This window comes from Lonchura striata, chromosome 1 (genome assembly GCF_046129695.1).
Source record: "Lonchura striata isolate bLonStr1 chromosome 1, bLonStr1.mat, whole genome shotgun sequence".
Lineage (NCBI taxonomy): Eukaryota > Metazoa > Chordata > Aves > Passeriformes > Estrildidae > Lonchura > Lonchura striata.
In genome coordinates, this window is record NC_134603.1 from 59294889 (window position 1) to 59311550 (window position 16662).

Below are 16662 nucleotides of genomic sequence, written 5' to 3' on the forward strand. Positions count from 1 at the left end.
AGGAAAAAAAATCTGCTCTTTACCAAGACAAAAGAAGCAGAAATACTGAATGACAACAGGATTCTAAAGTCACTTTATTGAACTGCATTGTTATCTTTGGCATTAAGTTCATCATACATTTACTATTAGTCTAGCAAGCACCTTTTTTAACAATACTTAGCTGGCTGTCTTCTGTTTCTAAAGCCATCATCATGACAATATTGCCTTCATTTTCCCATTAACCAGCAAGGCATGTACCATTTTCTGTTAACAGCTAACCTGTTGTTTAAACAAATACACTCAGAGCACGCAGGTCTATGCCCCATATAAACAGAGAACCAAATCAGCCCAGCCTACACCTCTGAATTCTCCACATCAGTGCGTGGAGATGGCAAAGAGTTGAGGAGAATCCAGCCCACAGCGTCACAAAGAAGGCAAGAGGACAGAAGCACATCACGTTGGACTGCCATGAACACAAAATGTTCCATATCATTATGTGCAGCCAAGGAGGCACTTGTATCTACAGGGATGGAGGTATTATATTTGCCTGACTTTAAACACCATCAACAACAGACACCTTCTTTTTTCTTTTTTTTGTCTTTTCTTTGTGCATGTGCATGTATATGCCCATGCCCAGGCAATGCCAAACTAAGGGTAACTGAGTCATACCATCACCCTCTGGGGCCAGGTTGGGTATTGCTAACACTGGCAAACTCCTACTCACAAGAAAGTGCCTCTCAAGTCAGCGAGGCTCCTCCAATGAGTAACAAGTGCTCACTGATGTCAGTGAAGATTACCCAGTGAGGGCTTTGAAGTTGCTATTTTGCAGTGGGGGGTGTGTGTGTGCACATGCACAGGAGCAGACACAGCTCCCTAAAAGCCATGAATTCATCATCAACCTACAAGGCAGTATGGCTTACAGTCAGAAAGTGAGATAATGACCCTATGCCATGACCTCAAGGTAGAAATAAACTGGGCGTAGGCGGTACCTACCGATACCAGGATTAACATGACTCAGGGAATACAGGGCTGAAATAAAGTATTCAAGAGACACAAAACAGATGCCATAAGCACATCTCCTTTTGCCAGCCCAGTTCCCTGTCATCCTGCTCCACTTTCCATGCCACAGTGCATATTCAGCACACCTAATACCAAGCTGTAGTCTAACGTATGCTGACGTGAATTTAAACTAATAAAACCAAAGTAACCCGAGAAACACCACTAAAATGCACAGTAACTGAGCAAGGTTTAGCCTCTGGGGTCAAGTTGATGCTATGTCCTAAAGTAATGGAATATGTATCATTTTCCAACCACTGCCTAGGAGAAATTACAATGCCATTTACTCGTGCAGGGGATGTGGCACCACTTCACTTCCAGTTGCACTGCTCAGGAAATACATAAAAGTAAGCTTTGTATCTGTGAATATTTATTATGCCATACAGCTCTTACTAATAGGCTGAATTATCAAAACCAGAAAGATACTGCTGCTGCTTGCAAAAGGAAAGTGTGTCTTTGCAATGAAGGAGAATTCCATACACAATACTCTTCCTCAGGGAAGAGAGCTGTACTCACATGATTATACCTATGCTATATGTCACGCTAAAGCTTTTTCTCCTTGGTCATAGATCTCCTATGCAACTTTTCCCTACCACCCCGCTGTAATGGACACAAAGAGAGATGGCTAATGAACCATCCGAGTATTTTTCAGGTAGCTGACAGGTTAATTTCTGGAATGACCCAGGGACATTGGCATTGACCACATTTCTAGGCACCCATGGTGTGATACAGAACTAGATCCCCATGGTGCTGTTCTGCAAGCCTGTAGCAGGACCAGTTTCTGCACAGTAACCAGCCGAGACTGGAGGAAAACAGAGGACATTTCTACCCCATCACGACACAGGCAGCCTTCACTACCAGGAAGACTGTGGCCAAATTTTTGCCTTACATTATGCATACACATTCAAATGCCAGATGTCAAGCACCAAAGTTGGCTTTCCCCCACTGTAGTAAAATGCACAGTAAATTCAATTCTAATAACTTATTATTGTGAAGAGGACTGTGATAATTAACAGACACTTATTAGCATTTAATTTGACAGCAGATATGCTTTGGAGAACTTTAATGACCCCTTAATGGATCCATACAACCACATGTACACAGAGGAGATACAATCAAGTCCTGGAACTTATTCATACTGTGTGTTTGTACACATCCCAGAAGAGCAGCAACAGATCATCATTGTTACTGGGTGCCACCATATGACAACAGCTTATAATTATACTCTCTTGATAAATCATAATCTTCTGTAAGCCTAAACCGCTGACTTTGTGTCAGATAGGAACAGATGCCTGCTGTGTTCCCACGCACCTTTACCTGACCATCATGTTGTGGTTTGATGTAGAGGATGATTGTTACCATAAGGAACTGATCACAGCTACAGAAGTCTGGAAGAGGGAACTTTGAAAGTCCTCATTTTAACTCCTTTATAATGCTAAAAACATAAAGCTACTACTTCTTTTTAAGAGAGCAGAAACATTATACCCAGTACATTCTTTGCAAAAGTCATCAGAGTTAAGGCTGTAGCAGTAAAAGTCACGTCTAGAAAATCTGCCTTCAGGACAGATTCATGACAGTGTTCACAGAAAAGACAGAAGATGAACAACAGACTTCCCCAAGTGCTTTTTCTTTTCATGGCTGTTTTTGCTGACATGCATCTTTCACAAACCCAGCTAGTCCTAACAAATTCTATTCATTAACAGCAATTTATTTTTTAAGGAAGTTTGCTACCAGTGCTAAAAATTAATCAGTCTTAGGTGGCTGTTTGGATTGTGCCTGACATCCTCCCAACCCTTCTGTACCAACAGCCTGGTTTCTCAGCATAGCTCAATTCTTCTCACAGGCCCCTTGCAACACCTGGATCACTCCTGTTTTCATTCTGAACACAAACCTGCTCCACTTCATATTCCTCCTCCAAAAACTCTCATGCTCAGCATGCCACATCCACCCACTCATCCCAAGTCTCTGCCACCTTCAAGTTTTGAGTGCTGACACCAGCTCAAGTTCAGAAGTGCGCAACAGCCAGGAAAAGGGACTGCAGAGCAAAGTACACCTGGAGGACAAGAGACAGGAAAGGACTCTACAATAATCAGAGATTTGTGCAGTAGTACCATGTCTTAAGTCCCTTCAAGAAACTACACAGAAGAAAAATTTGGTTACGTCACACGCATGCAAACACATCTGCTCAGCCAACCTTCTTCTCTTTAAAATCTCCTCTCTATAACCACCACTACTCTAATTTCTCCCAGGGTTCCTTGTGATGAAGCAGGACTGTACAAGCTAAGCCCCACAGAGAACACCAGGTATCTCCCATATCCTGCTCCTACACAACTCTGCACACACTCCATCTTATTCTGGTGCTGCTGCAGGGTGGCAGAGACCACCCAGCAGACCAGTGCCACAGGAATCAGACCCCATTAATGCATCCCAGACAGAGACATCCAGCAACACAGGGACATGATAATATGGGGCGCCTCAGCCTCACCACTCATGAAGAAAAGCATCACCAAAGGGCAATGATTCTTTTAGTACCTTAATGCAGGTAACTACAGATTCCTGCCATAGTAATTTCTGATGAAAGACAGACGCCCAGCTTCAGAAAGTCAGCGTTCCTAGGTACAGGAGAAAGTAGTTCTCCACCTTCAACAGCATTCCTGGATACCTACAGCTCCTCCAAAACCCATTTCCTCCTCCTTATTTCTGTATGATCTTGTTACAGTATTTTTTCCTTTAAGGCTGTGTTCAGCTCAACGCACCCTATTTTCTTCTCCTCCAGCTTTTGCTGTGCCTGCTGCTTGCACCAGCTCTTCATCACTTCTGAGCAAAGAGACCAACACTGATGCCAGACATGAAACGGCTGAGATATTTACAAGTGAACCTGCTCATATTGGCACAGCTCCGCTAATGCCTAACACAAGATGTAATTACTTCACTTGTGGGTGGAATTACACAAGGAGTAATTCTGGTTACCTGGTCTTCAATAAACTTCACAGAGCTGCTGTAAGATTCCACAAGAATTGAGTTATGCTAGGCAAAATCTATTAGACTGTAACAACATGGGAAGAAAACAGGGAGGACTGTGTGAAGAGTATTTTTATTATTCACTTGCAAAATTATTTTCCTACATTCACATACTGCTATACCTACATAGATATTTTCTTTCTAAAATAAAACTCAAGTTCAAAACTTCATTTTGCGTATTAGAATGAGAAACTGAGATTTTAGCCCTTCAAAGACTGTTATCTTCTTCAAAGTGTAAAATACAATGACTAAAGCAGAATAAACTGCGTTTAAGAAAACAAAAATCTGTCTCATGTCTAGCATCTTCTTAGCTGACAGACTCTCAACTCTCATCATCTTGTCCTTTTTCTTACATGTTGAAGAGATTTTAGTTTAAGAGATAGTGTTCTTCTTCCATGGGGATCACAGATGACAGACTGTACCACATGATGAGGTTTTTTTCCTGTTCAGAGGAAGTACCAACTCAGAGGGCAGCATTCCCAATAAAACTGAGCCAGTAGGACAGCTTTAGGCTCCCTACACACTCCAGAGTAACCTGCGCCAGTGTGCAAACTGAACTGCAGGAGAAAATACTTAAGCCAAAATTCAGACAAATTTCTTGACCCTGTCATTGCTCTTGAGCTGCTCATCCTTTATCAAGTCTATTATGCTCTCTCACCCATCCTCCAGGAGCACAAAATTCACAGGAGAGCCACATTAAGCAGGCAACTATCTGTCTTCCTCTCCAGTCTGGTGATAGAAGTCTTGATCTTTGGATATCAGTCTTAGAACCTGCAGGAAGCTTGGACAAGCCTTCTGTGAGGACAGAAGAAAACCTAATTTTTAGAAGGGTAAGGAATTAGCTTGATCTCTTACATCTCAAGGTCCCCATTTCCTTCTCTTTTGCTGGCCTGCCAGATCAGCCAGTTCCCAAAGGATTCTTTTTAAGCTTGTATCTTCCACTCCTCTAACAAACCAAGTCAGCATTTCTCTTCTTGAACTTCTTGTTCTCTCCCTTATCTTCTGTCAGAGCCAAGGACACAAAAACAATTACAGGTCTCTCCACCAATCTTGTGCAGAGCTCCACATCTAGCTATAAAGCTGCAGAAATGCTCACCTGCTATTTCATTTATTTGACTTAGCAAGTGTTGAAAAGCCAAATAAATGTCACTATGTTATCTCAAGCTGTACATCAGGACAAGGTAGGAAAGAGCATTAAAGTCACAGCATCTCCTGAACTAGATTGCAGAAGATAAGAGCAATATCTAAAGGTTCCAACAGGGGTGCCATACTTTTATCCCCCAGAGGGGATACCCTGGTTTGCAACGCTATCCCTAGCTCAGAGACATATGTGTGATCTGCAATAAATAACTGGCAGCTAAAGGATTTTGCTATGCAGAGATACACACGGTTTGCAAGTTAGAACAGGACACACAAAAGCCATCAGTCTATTGCACAGGCTGCACGTTATATACGTTGTGAATAAGAAAGCCCTGGGCACTGCACTGAAACTGAAGACACAACAGCAGGCAATTCAGCAGCAGGCATTTAAAATTTTGTTAGTGGCCCACATGAATTTCACAAATTACTGTTTTGTACCATTTTGCAGACTTTTAACAAGCGAAATTACCCCTTTACAATACCCAGGCTCCTTAAACATCTACTTCAAAATATAAAAATCTGAGGGGAAAGGCTGCCCACAATCTAAAAACCACTTTTGAGCTCCAGACACCCTCCTTCTAAGTGTATGAAACTCTGAAGCAAAATATTAGCAATCTTCGCTTTGTACACTGCTTACTTTTGTGATGGTAACCTATAATCCCTAATCAACCTAGAAAATAAATGACCGATAAACCAATCTGCTTGTAACCCCATTAACAGATTCTGGCTTCAGTATCAACAGGGTAATTTGCTGAGACTATTTTTAATCCCAACTGCTAAACCATTAATCCCACAATTTCCACATTGTATTTCCACCACCCTCCAAATTTACTCAAGGTTACCAACAATTTTGCAACCATTAAAAAGCAGATAAATAAATAAATAACATTTGCAAATACACACCTCCTGGCACGGGAGAACTGACAGACTCCGATTACTTGGTTGATCCCATTAAAGCCATTACTTTCTAATTGGAAAGAGTCATTCAGAAGCAAAGCTGTGTGTCTGGCATGTCACTTGACACCTGGTATGTACCGCTCATGATAAGATGAACTCTCCAATATGCTTGCCACAATGAAAAGAAGTGGGTTATTTCATCATACCATTGATAGTCACAGCTCTCTACTAAAATCTGTTCTAATTTAATGGGACCAAGGTTATCAACATAAATTGTCATGTTTTCTCTAACTGGCATTAAAATATTCTCCAACTATCATTATTAATGTCAATATAAATTATGCATTGAAGATCACAGCATTCATTATTGAGGTAAAATTTATCTGGAGGGAAAGAAAAAAGAGACAAACAGAGAAATCTAATTAAAGTCAGTATTTATAGATTTCATACAGCTTTTCTCTTTAGTGATCAGAACACTTCCATAGAAAAGGTCTTAAAATAAGGATTCACAGAGCCATCAAAAACAGCACCAAGAAAGCATTGTGTTAATCAGCTAAAGGTACAGTTATACACAGGATGTTGCAAAGGGACTGCTGTGATAATACACGAGCCTAGTAGCTTATCCATGGATGTATCAACATGCTAGTACAACAATCTGGAAGACAGACCCTTGGTTTCACGTAAGCAGCTACACACAGGAGGAAAAGCTGTATTTAGCGTTGGAAGGGTGGTGTTTAATGTTCCTTTCAACTTCTATAAATTATAACGTCAGCTATTCCTAATTGGTATACATTAGTATTCAAACACCACATTGAAATTAGAAGCTTAGCAGTTTTTCAGTACACTTACAGACTCTTCACACAAACACATGAATAACCTTGTTGAAATATTTTAAGAGTCCCAAGGTTAAAAGAAATTATTTTAAGAGACAGATGGTGAGCAACTGGTACCTCAGTGAGGAGTGCCACCGACTTTTGAAAGTTCTCACGCAACACACCGTATGGAGCTAATTCCTATTTACTGCACACTTTGGGACTTTGTCTCAGCTCCTGAAACCCTGAAGATGTGCATAGATAGGATGGCAGAGGGGAAAGAAAGCCTAAAAATACAACTCTCAGGGAAATCCAGATCCAAAGGGAAAATAAGGTATCTTCTTTCCCTAACTACATAGTTTAAGAGAGTCCTTAAGATGCCTGATTCATAGTTTTATCATACTTGTGGCTGCCAATACTGCTACCAGCTCACCAATGCAGGTGCCTCACAGTCTACCACAAAGCCAGAATGCATCCTTTAAAATAGACAACTAAGCAACCTCTGTGTAAAGACTGGTGGATGGGGGGGGGGGGGGGGGGGGGGGGAGAGAGAAAGACTTTTTGCAAGCACATACTCAACCATCAAAAGAGGAGCTCTAGTTTCAGCCAGCAGAGACTGTAACACCTCACCCCGCAATCCTTTACAACACACCGTGTCACTGGCTATTGTTTGTAACTCTTCACGCAAACCATTTCAACATTCAGAGAATGACTATTTCTTAAGGAAATTATTTCAGAAGGGAAAAATACTGCTTACTCATGAACCTGGTATCATTTTAACAGTGAGGCAAAACAGCTACAGACAATTACATTGCACAATCCTAAATGCATCTTTTGTTGTACTAGATTTCAGAAAAAGAACATTCTGAAACACTGAAATAAATCAGAGAATAAATGTGACTTGTTGTCAGCTAATACAATATGGGTTAAATGCTACCATATGGTGAGTGCGCACACGTTACCCTTTTAAAAACAAAGAACATGGCTAATTTCATTCCCAAATCTATTTTTAAATATATAAACGTGACCATTTTAAAATTAGGCTACAACTGTGACTAGAACACCTGAATTTCCACCAGCTTCTCTTCCTCTTTCTTTACTGAAAACTAACACCACTTCCCTGATCACCATCTTTTTAAAAAAGACAAGGAAAAATTACTCTTCAGTCAGCTTTATCCCCATAATAAGCCAACACAAGCATTCCATGCAGTATAAAAATAGTGACAAGCCAACTCACCGTTCTTCCTTTATTATACCTGCCGGAAAAGCAAAGCATGCATGCGTGTGTGTCTGTGTGTGTGTGTGCAGTACGTTAAAACTCACTGACACATGATCCGGTTTTCAGCAAACACTCACAACAGGACCTGCCCGACAGACAGAGCTCTCGTTTTCTCTGCATCCCCCAGCATGTACTGAGACATACAGTTTCAGTACACTCCCAGCCAAAAAAGAGCAACAACAAAAAAAAAGAACCAAAGGAAACACGCATGAAATACAGACAGGGTAGCTGAAGTGGATGCTGTTGGTTTGAAAATTGTCTGTCTAGCCGCTGTGCTATTTGTTTTTATCATTATACTATAAATGAAACATGTCAGGAGTCTAAAAATAGCTACAAATTGTAATTACATACGCTTTGTAGTTTTTATTTTACTTTGAAAAGAAGATTAAAAACTAGATCATTTTAGAAACCAGCCTTAAAGATTTAGGGAGCCACAAAATTCTTCTCCTTTTCAATTTGAAGTACACTGCTGGAAAGCATTTCCTTAGGGACATAAATACAACAGCCCCAACATGGAGAAGCAAGCTCCCAACACCACACAGTAAGACGGCAAGAAAGAAAAGGGAGAAGATTAGACAAAGGAAAAAGTAATTTCTTAGAGATTCTAAGAGTGCTGTGATTACGGATGTAATACTATAAGCTTTAATTAGGTGCTAAGTGCTGTGTGCTAAATTCATCCCTACATCCAGTGCTGTAAATTCAGAGCCACCCTACTAAAGTTACCTTGGGTTTACCACAACAGTACAACAGTAATGCCAGACCTACAGCTTCTGCAACAGCCCATAATGAAATGTGGATTTTGTTGAACAAGCATTAAGCAACACAATATCCTGCTGATAAAAATTTAATTATTTTCCATAAGTAAAAGCTTAAATGAAAGGTTAGCAAAAATGAATTTTAAGTAGTCCTCAGAATGTAAGCAGTCTCGAATCCACAGAAAAGAACTTCTGCTCTTCCATTACTTAAAAGAGTTTATAGACCAGTCTTCAGTAGCCCCTGTCCCAGTGTCCCTGCCATGGACACCATGAGAAGTGTTAGCTCACAACTTGGTAGTAGTAAATAAACAACTTATCTCACAGTAGATGTGTACTACTGCTATGAGACCTGCTAGAACTTACTAGGCAATAAATAGTTTGGTACCAACTTGAGAGATGCAAGTTCTGTCCATCCGAGCGTGAATTTAATCTCACAACACACGCTTAATGCTCCATGTTCTTTGCACAACCATCGTTGTCGTAACGCAGTTTCAGGAATGCAAGGAAAAACTGCTAACACCAAGTGTGCAACAACGCTGATGGGCCTCTCCAGGTAATCAAGATGTAAACAACATCAAAAAACAAAGAACCAGCTTTGAGTAATCATCACATCCAAAAAAAAAGAGAGCTCACTGGCTTCAAATGGCAAAGCAGGTTCAGCAGATCAAGAGACTAAACATTTGCTGACTAACAGTTAGGTAATGAAAGTAAACATTTGTAATGAAGTCATCATCCTAATGAAAGCCTAAGTGGCAGTATTAACTACCTGGACCATAATCTATTCGCAAGTTTTAATGTGGGCTCACTAACATAGTATTTACTAGAGTTGTTCCTGCTGGAAAAGGCAAGGAAGTCCCACTTGCTTTTAACATAGAAGTGACAATGAAGAAATATTGCTGTTAAGTCGTCCTAACTCCTGAGTACTGTTCAGTATTTCTGTGCAGTTACAGTGGGTAACCGAAAAACAGAATTTTGCCTTCAGTGTCTGAGTCAGAACAGCTTTATCCTAGCACTGAAGTGTACAAATATTTGCAGCATGTAAGATGTCTGCTTTGAAAAAGCAACATTGCTTCAAGTTTCAAATATTTATATTGCAGATATCTAATCAAATAAATGTGACTTTTTTTACCTGGGTGTTTTTTTGGTGGTTTTTTTTGTTGTTGTTGTTTGTTTGTTTGTTTTATTGTTTTTGGGGTCTTTTGTGGGTTTTTTGCCACTCTGTGATTAGGTATCTGGATTAAGGTTATAGCTAAAGGGAAAAAAATTACCAAAATAAGTTTTAGTTGATTAACTGCCAATATAATTAAGGATTTCAGATACGCATATAAACTGTAATTCCAGCCAGAATCGCCCTCATGCAACTCCCAGTAGTCAATAGGATGGGAAGGTGCTCATCATGGGTCAGCAGTGGATTCACACACAACAAGTCAATTTTTAGGATGGTTGTACATGCTCTTATCCAACTAAAGAACACCACATGGTTGTGAAAAACAGCAGTAAGCCCATTTATCCTTTCTGTGCAGAAATTCAATGCCCATTCAGTTTTAAAAGGTATGTATCTACAAATTCATACTTGCATCTCAAAAATTTAGGCACTTTTCTTGTGAAATTTGCAAGCTTGGACAAGTTGCTTCCTGCAAAATGCAATCACTTTGCATTTCAGCTTGCTATTTTGATGACTTTAAGAAACAGCATAGTCAAACCCAGATTTCCAGTTTAAGCACATATATGCAGACTTCATCACTGGTCTCCATCTACAAAAGCTTATGCACTGAATCATTCTGTATACTGCATGTAACCCCAGAAAAGTCCTGGAAGTTCTTGGCATGAACTGAATCCTTCACAGAAGTTAGGCCTTTCCAAGCTGACAGGTTTTGGATCTTATTAAATACAGGTATCCTTTATTAGATGGGACCTCAGCATACAACTCATCAGATCTTAATCACAGAGAACTATAGCTAGGTAACTATAGATAACTATAAATATAGGTAACTATAGACAGATAATACTTATCAGCAATTATAACTATATATATATATATATATATATATATATATGAAACTGTATAAGACAACAGTTATAGGTAACTAAAGGTAACTGTTGAAGTCACCTGCACACAAAGACCTTAGCAAAAATATCCAAATAAACAGACTGTCCAAAGTTCTCAAAAGTTGGTGAGTACACCATTTCTATGAGGATACTCTTCTAGGCTGCCCCCTCTGGTGTAAGCACCCACAGTAGGGTGCATTTTAAAGGTTATGCATTTTTCAGTCAACTGAAGCCAACAGCCCTTCTTCTGAAGGTGATCTGTAAGATGTTAAGACATAAACATCCTCCTTCGCTAAAATGACAATCAATCCAATAGGCAGAGATTCAGAACAATGGCACAATCGTTTCCAACCCCTTCAATGAACGTTTCTGTACTGATAATTGCCATTATTAAATCTTGGTGACAGTATGATACTATGACCAATTATAAAATCATACAATGAACCTATTTTTTAAAGTAAATACATTAGTCATTGCCACAGGAAAACTTTAATCTACAAAATGTTGCTCCATTATAGGCAGATAAGAGTTATTGAGGACACTTTCAAGTTACAGTAGGTAGATTTCATCCTAGTGATGTAAACTCTTTTCTATGATGCACAGAGAAATACTCATTCGCATTCATGGAGGGACTAAAACATAGTTGGTCTGGTACAGGAGTTTAGAAGGCCCTGCTAAGCTTAGATAGGTGCTGTGTTAACAAAGACCACTCCTTTCTTTAAACATGTTTTAGATCATTCTTTAGGACAATGTCATTCTCACTGTTGCTTTATTTTTTCTCTCCTTTCTGTAAGCACTATCTTTGCATATTAATCTAAGAGTTTAGACGAACTCTTAGAGTTTAGACAAACGGCTATAATGCCCTATTGTTCACAGAGACTCCACAGTACTTATCACTAACTAGGTGTCACTTCAACACCACTCAGCTTTATAGGAACTAAAGGCTTGAAAACAAACCCCAGGCAAGAATTTCTAGAGATAGCTAAAAACCACTTTACACAAGGAGCTAGTAAAGATATGCTTGTGCAAGTAACACAGAGCCCCACGCAAATGACTTTATTATTATACAGAGTTCACTCAAGACGGCTATGGCAGCTGCTCTTGTGAAACTGAAGATGTCTCCTGGAATATCCGCACCTTGATGCTAATTACACCACAGGTGCTCCTATGCAACTTCAGCTTCCAGTTTCAACAGGGGAAAGCTCTAAAAATCACTGTACCCACCCTGGTGGGACAAAGCTGGGGTACAGAGAGTAGCAGATGACCAGGCTGATGACGGTGGGTCTGCTGTGACAGAAGTGAAGGACACGTGGGCAGATAAACAAAGCAACAACATTCACTGACAGACAACTCCTCCGGCCAGCTGCCACAAACAAACTACAGGAGCAAAACTACCAACATACTCCCCACCGAGATGAAACTTCTGCTCTCATCATTAACACCCTTCCCTGGCACTGCAATTCCCTAACCAGCCAACATTCTTACAATACTGTTATTTTTGGCCCAGTGGCAGCAGCCAGCCTGGGGGGTAAGAACATGCAGGCCTCACTAGAGAGCCCAACATGCACTACTTCCCACACCTGACCACGGGACACAGCCACAAACTCGGGGGCAGGAGTGCACACACACACCTGAAGCATTCGATGAAGCATTCCCCCACCCCGCAGTCATTTGAGCCTCATTCTGCCATTCTGCCGTGCATACACATCCCCAGCAGCACCTAGAGGCGCACACACACATCTGGCTCCCATGCAGCAATGCAACATAGCCCATCCCTGCCCTGCATCTGTGCACACGCACTCCTATCCACCTGCCGCAACACCCCTCCTGGCCCTGCAAGCACCTGCCCGGCATGCAGCACCCAGCTCCCCAGCATGTGTGCGTACACTCCCCCAGCCCCATCCACACAGCCCTCGCAGGGCTGACGCGGGGCAGCTGAAGGTCACTGCTCTGCCACAGGGTCAGCATCCTCCGGCTTGGTCCAGGACACACAGAGTCTTAAAACATCGCTGGAAAGCAATGGTCAAAAATCAGGACACACAACACATCTCACAAAATAAAACTCTCAGCTATCATCCTGCCCACACACCATGTCCGGGGATGGAGGCACAAGGGAAATATGACAGAATATTTTGAAAAAGATTCCCCCTCCCAAATCAGAATCAACCCATATTATGCCACTCAGCTTTTGCTTAAAATTACACCTTTTTTTTTTTTTTTTTTTTTGGGTGGGGGGGGGGTTGGTGGGGGGAGAAGCCAACGAAATACACGGTTGCCAAGCCGAGTTAATGAAAAACCCTTTGGCTGTTAACTCATTTAGTGCAGCAAGCATGAAATAAAGTCCGTGGCACGGGGCCAAAGCGCAGCGGCCCTTCGCCGGGCGGGCTGCTGGGACCTCTCCCCGGCCGCCGAGGAGCCGGCCCTGAGCACGGCGCCCAGCCCTCCAGAAACCGGCAAATCCGCCTCAAAATAATAAAAACGTTAAAATAAACCCCACAAAGATCAAAATGCCGATGGCCCCGCCAGGCCCGACGAGCTTCTCCATAAAGGCACTTTTGCACCCACTTCCAAAAAAAAGCCGGATCCCAGGGCTGCGGGGGGAACGGCGAGGGGACAGCAGGAATGGGGGCGGGCTGAGGTGCGCTCAGGGCAGGGCGGAGCAGGGCAGGGCAGCAGGCAGGTCGCGGGAAGGCGGCGGCACGGCGGCTCCCCGCCCCACCTCGCCGCGCCCCGACACCCCGGGGCGAGCGGAGCGCGGCCGGGCGGGGCGGCGGCAGGGGCGGGCCCGCGGGCCAGGGCCGCCCCGGCGAGGCGGGGCCCCGGCGGGCGGGGGCTCGGCTCGGCGTCCGGCCGGCCCCATTCCCCCACCCCCCTTTACCGCGGCACCCCCGCGTCCCTCCCCCCGAGGAAACTTCTCTGCTCGCTGGGAGAGTTCGGCTCCCCAGCCGGAGGAGACGCTGGGTGCGAGCGGGGGAGCGGCGAGGAGCGCCCAGCGATGGGGAGGAGGAAGAGGAGGAGGCGGCGAGAGAGTTGCGCCTCTCCCCAAAAAGGGACTTTGACCCCGCACCGCTCTCCGGCGGACCGCGAATTACATATTTTTGTCACAGGTCGGATCCTAACGCACGTCGACACAGCGTCTAATTTATGAACTCATCAGCCTAATTTCATTATTTAATCATGCGCCCAGCAATCGTGTTTCCTTAAGAAAGGACTGACCTATTTTTGGCTGGAGATAAACGATCATGTTAACAGATGTTAATCTTGTAATCTGTTTTTCCTGTAAGCACTTCACATACCCCCGTTTCAGACATTAAAAAAAAAAAATTAAAATCTTGCCCAAACGACTTGACGTCACGATTCAGTTCTTATTAAAAAAAAAAATAAATCTCAGAGTGGTTTCAAAGACATTAAATCTTTTTCACTTTATAAATGCTGATTTGTTCTGCCTCAACTCCCACAGGCTTTTATTTGCATTTCAAATTCCACAGGTTACACCAGTCGCCTTTTCAGAAAATGTACACCCAACAATAAGGCAGCAAATGCGGGGGGGGGGGAGGGGGGAGGGGAACCCTGCATCTGGATTAAATAAAGAACAGAATTAATGTTTCGAAAATAGTCCGAGCAAAATGATACTTGCACGTCCAGTACCGAGCGCCTCCGTATCTATAGGGGTAATGTAAAGGATAAGATGTGGGCACACACAATGCGCATTCCCCAGAAGATCCCTGTCTGCTGATGGGAGCTTATTAACGCTACTAATAAATGGTGCTGACTCCAAACCGACACTTTTCAGCTTAAAACACAGGGTTTGTCTCCAGCAGCTAATTGCAGAGGTTAGCTGGTTTGAGGGGAAAAACAACGGCCGGCTGTCATGCTCCACCCGCCTCCCCACACGTACTGCCAGTTTTAGCACCCCACCTTCTTCCCTCATAGCAAAGTTTACCCATCCAAACTTTCCTCAACTTGCCCAAGTGCTTAATTCGCATTAGGATCGCGACTCGGCGCTATGCTAATGATCACCGAAGATAGTAATGGGGGGAGGGAGGGAGGGACGAGGAGGAGGAAAGCTTTTATAGCACAAAATGTCTGGAACTGCATTATTTCTATTCTTCTTTTCTCTCCCTCCCTATATCTCTTCCCTTCCTTCCCTCCTCTCGACCCCCCCCTCTTTTTTTTTTTTAACATGTACATTAAACTCCCTGCCTCCCTCCCCCCACCCCACCCGCATCCAACGGGCTATTTTTCCTCTTCTGGAAATAATCGCTACGGAGACATTGTCCTCCGAGTCCTCCTCGCTGTCTATATGTGAATAATTGTTTTCTCTGCCCGCCCACCCCCAACTTCCTTTGATAAACTGTGTACTTCTCTAACGGGGATCACGCAGCGACCGACTCGCCACGGAACCGAGAGCGACTCGCAAACAAGGGGGAACACACACGGACACAGCCCCACATCGGGCATTTCACGCACACGCCGGATCAATATTTGCAGGGGTGGGGGGAGAAAGGGGGGAACAACCCACTGTTAATAATTGAAGTGGCTACTCGGGGCTCGACGACCCATCACCCACCTTCTTCAGCCGAAGCCTTTTACTTTAAAGTGCGGCAATTTGTTCTTTGTCTCTTAATGGATTAATATCGCAGTCCGCCTCCCCTCAACGCCCCTGACGGAGCGTACAAAGCCAAAAGACTGCCGGAGCCCGCAGGGCTCCCCCACCCCCCGGCACCACCACTGCAGCAAACCCGACCTCCTCGCGGAACAGCGCAAAGTTACCATTTTCGAGCTGCTCCGATGACCGGGGGGACGGTCCCCGTACCCGGGGGGAGGCGCGAAGTTGAGGGGTTTTTTTCCCCCCAGGGGCACAGCCCGAGGACCCCCCGCCCCCCGGGCCATTCCCCCGCCCCGCCGCCCCTCACCTCCTGCGCGGCCGGCGGCGGCAGCGTTCGGGGAAGGGCGCGCCGTGCCGCTCTGAAGGTGAAACCACGCGCCGCATGCGAGCGGCGCCGCGCTGCACATGATCCGCCGAGCGGCTCCACTGGCGCGGGCGGCCCCGCCGGCCCCCGCCGCGCCCCGCGCCCGCGCACCGCCCCCGCCGCGCCCGCGCCCCGCCCGCCCCGCCGCCGCGCGTCCCCCGGCGGCCGCGCCGCTGTGGCCGGTGCCGAGCCCGCAGCACCCGCCGGGGACCATTGTCTGCGCGGGGCAAAGTTGGGGCGCGGGTGCCGCCGCGCCCGGCGCTGCGGAGAGCGGGGGGAAGGAAGGCGGGCTCCGTGTTGTGCGGGCGCGGAGCGGCGCTTCTGCCCACCGCCGCCCCGGTTCCCACGTACCTCCTCCGCTGCGAAAGGTGCGGGCTGGAGTTGCCCCAGATGCATTTCTATGAGAAACTTTGTTTTTTCTTTTTATTCTTTTTTTTTTTTTTTGGGGGGGGGGGCGAATTCCACTGGTAAAATATTTATGGATCTATTGAAATGCGCAGAAACAACAACATTAAAGTCCTCAATCAAGATCAAAGAGGAATACTGTTCAACAGCCACGCTGGGGAAGTTGAAAGACCTCCGAACAAATCAATCTGCCATATGGCTTTAGAAAGAAAGAAAAAAAAAAAATAAGCAACCAAAAATTCCTCCTTGTTCCCCGCCCCCTCCTCCCCCCCCCCCCCCCCCCCCCCAATGGCTGA

At 44.3% G+C, this 16662-nt stretch overlaps 1 protein-coding gene across 4 annotated transcripts in view; it reads right to left on the reverse strand.

The window, feature by feature from the left end:
* The window catches only part of ZNF516 (zinc finger protein 516), a 101752-nt gene extending 85710 nt beyond the window's left edge, over positions 1–16042 (reverse strand). Inside the window, exon 1 of one of the 4 annotated variants that reach the window (XM_021530855.3) lies at positions 15905–16042. The gene's annotated coding sequence lies outside the window, so the exon portion shown is untranslated. Of the gene's footprint in view, positions 1–8142; positions 8463–12831; positions 12910–15761; positions 15850–15904 lie in introns of those variants that run through there. The other 3 variants (XM_021530856.3, XM_021530858.3, XM_021530857.3) reach the window with 3 other exon arrangements.
* Positions 16043–16662: the final 620 nt, after the last annotated feature.